This window comes from Amblyomma mixtum, chromosome 8, assembly GCF_055824585.1.
Source record: "Amblyomma mixtum isolate Tamu chromosome 8, ASM5582458v1, whole genome shotgun sequence".
NCBI lineage: Eukaryota > Metazoa > Arthropoda > Arachnida > Ixodida > Ixodidae > Amblyomma > Amblyomma mixtum.
Genome location: NC_143019.1, coordinates 126576951 through 126584245, shown reverse-complemented (window position 1 = coordinate 126584245; position 7295 = coordinate 126576951).

Here is a 7295-nt window from a genome sequence, read left to right as displayed (position 1 = left end):
GGCAATGAGCTGGCTCATCAGCTCGCCGGTGACACACTTTTCCGGGCACCGTTGATTCCCGGGCCCATGCCCTCAGGAGGACGGTGGGAGACTCACCCTTCGCCGCACCATAAAAGAGGTCTACCTCGAGCTCCGCCTCGACAAACGGCTTTACCCTCCCCCTCATCCATCACTCACGGTGCCGGAGGCTCGCCTTCTTCGGCACGTTCAAATGAATGCAGTCATCACCCCGTCTCGTCTCTTTCTCTAACGCTATCCATAGGACCCTTCCTGTCCCAACTGCCCCTGTATCTATGCGGATCGCGGACCTTGGCCATTGGCTCTTCTATTGCCCGGCTGCTCAGCAGTCGGGTTCCCACCCCCCACGTTCTTTATCCATCACCACCTGGCTCGACTGGCTTGGCGCTGAAGGGAAGGAAGAACAGCGACTTCTGGTCGCCGAGGCGGTCGACATGCTCGGCCTGTAAATTTTGGCCGAGTAAAGGTCTTATTTTGGCCGAATAAAGGTCTTCTTCTTCTTCTTCTTCTTCTTCTACTACTACTACTACTACTACTACTACTACTACTACTACTACTACTACTGCTACTACTGCTACTGTACTACTGCCATTACTACTGCTACACTACTACTACTACTACTACTACTACTACTACTACTACTACTACTACTAACTACTACTACTACTACTACTACTACTACTACTACTACTACTACAGGGTGTCCCAGCAAGATGTATCCAAGCTTTTAAAAAAGCCGAAGTGCCCTAGCCCAGTGAGACCAAATGAGGGTTGTTGCCAGTCAGGACTGAAGAGGAGTGCCTTGCGGTAGGTTTTGCCGTTCAGCGGTTTCGCTGCTACCTGTCTGGACGACCTTTCACAGTGCTTACCGACCACCATTCCCTCTGTTGGCTGATGAACCTCCGTGACCCATCTGGCCGTTTTGCACGGTGGGCAATCCGTCTGCAAGAGTTTCATTATACCGTGTCGTACAAGAGTGGACGCCGACACGCTGACGCGGACTGTCTCTCTCGGTTGCCGCTTGCAACGACGGAATGTGACGCCGACAACTTTGACCACTACATCGCTTCCGTAGAACCTAAATTCCCTGATGACCGTATATTCCACGAGGAGCAACGGAAGGACCAGCATCTCACGCCACTCTTTACCGCTGCGCAGGCCCTTACTACCTCCTATGCATTCTGTGTGCGAGATGGTCTTATCTACAAGAAGATCTACTCCGCCACTGGTCTCCGTTTCCTTCTGGTGGTGCCTGCCAGCTCCGCCACTGGTCTCCGTTTCCTTCTGGTGGTGCCTGCCAGCCTACGCTCCTCTGTTTTGCGTGTCATGCATGACGATCCCATTTCGGGACACCTGGGAGCTGCGAGGACACTTCACCGCATCGAAGAACGCGTTTACTGGCCACGTATGTGCGATACGACTGGGAAGTATGTGGCCAGCTGTGCACAGTGTGCGAGTCACAAACGCTCCACTGGTCCTCCTCCTGGTCTTCTTCACCCTGTGACGCCTCCCAGATCTCCTTTTGAGAAGGTCGGGGTAGACCTCTTGGGTCCTTTTCCCAAGTCCCATGGCTGCCCCCGTTGGATTGTTGTCTGTACAGATTACCACACTCGCTACAGTGAGAGCTGCTCTCCCCTCGGCTACTGCATATCATGTCGCTGTCTTTCTGCTACAATCTGTGACCCTGCGCCATGGACTTCCGCGAGTTGTAATCAGCGACCGTGGCCGCCAGTTCACCGCCGATATTGTTGAAGAACTCCTTCGATTGTGCTCAGCACAGTTCAAACATTCTACCCCCTATCATCCACAAACCAATGGCTTAAGAGAGCGAACCAACCGGACACTCACCAACATGCTTTCCATGTGCGTCGCTCCAGACCACAAAGACTGGGACTCCATTCTACCTTTTATCACATACGCAGACAACAGCGCTCAACATGAAACTACGGGTTACAGTCCGTTCTGCCTCCTCTATGCACGCTCTCCACGACACACTCTGGATACTATACTTCCGTTCTCCACCGACGATGACCCTGGCATCGCAGAGATCCTCTGCAATGCTGAGGAAGCCCGCCAACTAGCCCGCCTGAAAACTATCGCCTCCAAAGCCCGCTACGACGACCATCATCGCCGAGTCACCTACCTCCCTGGCGAGTTGGTCTGGGTTTGGCGTCCACTCAGGAAGCATGGCTTAAGCCAGAAACTGCTCGCGAACTATACCGGTCCCTATGTCATCTTGCAGCAACTAAGTGACCTCACTTACAGGATTGCGCGCGTCACCGCAAGCGGCCGACGTTCTGCCCGCACAGAACTCACCCATGTCGCGCGGCTGAAACTTTTTCATTCCCGTGCCGATGCCTGGCTCACCCAGCGGGCTTCGCCTGCGACGGAGGAAGTGTTACGGGCTTGAAGAAACGCCGGTAGGGCAAGGCGGAGAGCGAAAGTGGAAGTTGAGAGTGTGGTGCCCGTTGAACCCCGCTCGCCGATTCAACCGCTCGCCGCTGGCCTGTTGAACCAGCTAGAACACCCCGGCTGTGAGATTATAGCCGTAACAATATATATATATATATATATATATATATATATATGAGAGAAGCCAACAGCCACAGAAACCAAGGGGCACAGGGGATTTTTAATTTTATTTATTTATTTTGTGGTGTTGATCAATTTATAATATTACTGAATATGTTATCGTTTAAAGCTAATTGATTAGAAAAGCAGAAGAAAAAACAACCACATGCCTCCGGTGGCATCCGAACCCACGACCTCCGAATTACGCGTCCGGTGCTCTACCTCTGAGCTACGGCGACGGCTGTCAAACCTTCTGCTTTCGGGGTATTTATGTTTACAAATAACCTAACCTTGGGAGTCCATGGTAGAGAGAGGGTGCGGTAGATGGTCCTTGGTGATCACAAAATGAACAAGGGAGGGGAAAACCTCAGGTTGCTAGAGCCAACGTTTCGACAAGGGGACTTGTCTTCGTCTGGGCAAAGCGTTCATCATCGGCAGGGATTATATAGGGCCTTCGCTCCGAGGAGGAAGGCCCCGGGGGTGGGGAAGGAAAGTGGTGTGGGAGGGGATGCGTGTCAGGAAGGGGAGGGAGGTGAACCTTGGGAGTGTTCACCAGCGCCACCCACGGATCCCACCGGCGGCATGTGGTTGTTTTTTCTTCTGCTTTTCTAATCAATTAGCTTTAAGCGATAACATATTCAGTAATATTATAAATTGATCAACACCACAAAATAAATAAATAAAATTAAAAATCCCCTGTGCCCCTTGGTTTCTGTGGCTGTTGGCTTCTCTCATATTTATAACGAGCCCCTCATTCCTCTTTCCTTGTCTGCTTAATTGCTTAATAACGAGGGCCTCGGTTCTGGCAGCCTTGATGCCTTAGGAAGCATAAGAGGGTTCTCACACAGCTTCCACCCTCACCGTTCGAAAGACGTTCTACGTCACATCAGCGGTAACTCAGGACGTGCCACGTCCGCCGCTTAAGAACGTGGGTGGCGCTGGTGAACACTCCCAAGGTTAGGTTATTTGTAAACATAAATACCCCCGAAAGCAGACGGTTTGACAGCCGTCGCCGTAGCTCAGAGGTAGAGCACCGGACGCGTAATTCGGAGGTCGTGGGTTTGGATCCCACCGGCGGCATGTGGTTCTTTTTTCTTCTGCTTTTCTAATCAATTAGCTTTAAGCGATAACATATTCAGTAATATTATAAATTGATCAACACCACAAAATAAATACATAAAATTAAAAATCCCCTGTGCCCCTTGGTTTCTGTGGCTGTTGGCTTCTCTCATATTTATAACGAGCCCCTCATTCCCCTATATATATATATATCTTCAATTGAATTACACGGTAAGGGCATTGGTACTTTGCTAGCAGCTTTTGGGACAGGTGCGGGGCGGCGGGAGGAACCCACAGCCAAACAAGAGAGCCAGGTGGGAAGGTATTGACCCGCTGGAGGCTTTCGCTCCGAGATTGTTGACGGAACTGGTGTTCTGACGTAACCGATCGCGCAAGGCGCCTGCAGTCTTCAGCGTGCTTCGCTGCTTGCGACACGGTAGTAGATTCGGAGGGATCAGAGCTGTACGGAAGGATAGTGCCGATCGTTGAAGATGGCTCACGTCCATCGAGAAGAAAGAACGGTGAGAATCTGGTGATGGTCTGCGTAGCCGCATTGTAGGCGAAGGTAACGAAAGGGAGAACGCCGTCCAAATTAGAGTGGTCTGAAGCAATATCAGAATCGTCTTTTCTTGGGCTAGTTGGTTTTTCATGCTGTAGGTGTTAGCAGCGCACACGAAACAAGGACGTCCCACCTTCTTTCGTGTGCGCTGCTAACACCTACAACCTGAAGCAATATACATTGATATCATGTCTCCAAGAGTGCGGTTAAAGCGTTCAGTGAGACCCTTTAGTTTGCGGGTGGTAGGCACTGGTGGCACGGTGTACAGTCCGACAGTGTCGTAGGAGCGCTTCGACAACGTCGGATAGGAAAACGCGGCCCCGGTTGCTCAAAAGCTCGCGGGGTGCGCCGTTATGTAAGACCAGGTGACGCAGAATAAATGTGGCTACTTCACCGGCAGTAACGGTTGGCAGCGCTGCTATTTCTGCATAGCGGGTCAGGTGGTCGACGGCCACAATTATCCAACGATTGCTGGTGGCGGTATATGGAAGTGGTCCGTACAAATCGATGTCCACGCGGTCAAAAGGTCGGCTTCGACATGGTATTGGCTGCAGCGGATAAGATGAACAGCTGGCAGGAGATTTGCGGCGTTGACATTCGTAGCAGGAGCGGACGTATTCCTGAACGTAGGAATACATGCCTCGCCAATAGAAACGGAGGCGAAGTCGTTCGTAAGTCTTGAATACCCCGGCATGAGCGCAGTGAGGGCTGGAGTGATAGAATGCTCAGACTTCAAATCGCAGATGGCGTGGAACCACAAGGAACCACTTTCGCCCTTCGGGGAGGTAGTTGCGACGATATAGCAGTTGGTCTCGAACGGCAAAGTGGGGCGCTTGGCAACGGAGAGCTCGAGGCGCTGAATGCCGCGAAGGTTGAGACAAATAAGCCTGTAGAGAGGTGATCCAGGGATATTTTTGTTGCTCAGAGATCATGTCACTGAAGCGTAGAGAAGACAACAGAGCCTCGGATTATGAAGGCGTCGAAGAGAGGTTGGGTGGCGGGATAGAAGAGCGGGACAAAGCATCCGCGTCAGCATGTTTTCGGCCAGACCGGTAGACAACACGGATGTCAAATTCGAGGAGCCGGAGAGCCCATCGAGCAAGGCGTCCTATGGGATCGTTGAGTGATGATAACCAACACAGCGCATGGTGGTCCGTGACGACGCTGAACGGGCGGTCATACAAGCAAGGGCGAAATTTTTGTAGCGCTCAGACAACGGCTAGACACTCTTTTTCCGTGACTGTGCTCCGCCTTCGTTAAAGTCCGGCTGGCATACGCGACGACGTATTCATCGAATCCGTCTTTGCGTTGAGCGAGCACAGCACCGAGACCGGCACCGCTGGCATCAGTGCGCACCTCAGTGGGTGCGGCGGGGTTAAAATGTCGTAGTATGGGCGGAGAGGTGATGAAGAGCCCGCAGTGTGTGAAAGGCTTGGTCGCAGTCCGATGACCAGTGAGACAGCTCAGACTTAGTGGTCAGAAGGCGGGTTAAGGGCGCGGCGATTGAAGCGAAGTTGCGTATTGCTTGCGGTAGGCTACACGTCTCTAAATAATTAAGGAGCCTCGCAGTAATAGTTAGAAAGTTAACTATTCAGCTTCAGTCAACCAGCCTCCTAGTTAGCACGTCTTAGGTGTATTCTGATGTACTGCACCGCTGATAGTACTATACCCAAAAAAGCGCCCTTCTAACTTAAGTCGATTTTTAAAAATTATGTAAAGTCTTCGGTGAAGCACCCAATATAGTGGCGCAATCGATGCCTTGAGGCGCTCCCGATAGCACGTGGTTTGCAGCTGATACAGTAGAGTTAAGAACAAAATCCCGTTTGCGCAGATGCACATTATCTTTTAAAAAACCGAGAATACCTTCAGGAATGCCTAACGGTAATTTTAAACCAAGCAAACTGTGCGGGACGACATCAAATCCTTTCTGAAATTTTATTAAAAGTACATCTATTCTTTTACCATATAAGGTTTTAAATTGTGCATCGCGGAACCATTTGCGCATTTTCATTTGCCGCCCGTAAAAGAAAGCTACTATTTGGCAGCTACTCGTGCTTGTATTTGACCCGGAGCCAACGTAAAGCACCGTCGAGAGAAGCGTTCCCAGTTAAACCGACGTTTGTTTCGTAAAGAGAATCTTGGCGCGCTGAAGCAGGACTCCTGTCAAGTGGAAGCTACTGCGTTTAGCGAACTTCATTTTAAGGTTGGTTAGAGATGCTGCATGTCAAGGGTAGCTTGCTAGAAACATTTCGGCCTGCTCTTTCTTGAGGCGGTCTATAACTTCCACATTGCAATATATTTCTGACGCCTTTTTGTAAAATGACAGCGAATCGGCCTTTAGTAATCATTAGCTCTCGAGAACGAACGCAATCCTGCCTACTTGGCCGGGTGACTCACAGCACTAAAAAACTCTGCCTATCCCGTAACCGACAGTAGAGTAAGCATGAAATGTTTATGGGCATAACACATTGGTTGTAGGTGTTACTAGTCAAAATCTTCAAATGGCTCTAGTGTTAAACACACCACACCACACATACTGTGCACTGGACCATGTGGACGCAATCATTTCTGTTGAGTGACTGGGGAATCTTTTCAACCCTGCCTCGTCAGCTGTATCCGGTTTCTGTCAGGCTCCATTGCTCGGCTTAAGCAGCTGTGACCGTGGCGGCTGATGAAATGCAGGACGATGCAGAAGCGTACACGGACACGACGAGACGCAGGCCTGACAAGAATGTATATGCAGCGCGTTCGAATACTCCGCGAGCGTGTGTATACATCTGCCTTCCAAAGGAGGAAACGTCATGAGCTGAAGGCCCAGCAGCCAATCTTTTACATGCGTGAGTGTGGGACCGCTGCGCCATCCTTGGGGACGGCGCGGAAACAGTTTTTCCGCCCAGAGCCCTTCTCGCCCTGGAGCTCCCCTCTTGCTCTAAGCGGCCCTCTCTCTTAGAGAGTCTCGTTAAATTTCGTACGGTGCCCGGATGCTCTCGTTTCAGCTCCCGGATGTGTGGAATTCAGTGCCCGGATGAGTGGAATTCAGTGCCCGGATGTTGGCTCTCGGTCTCGGCGTGACGTCATCACACTGCCG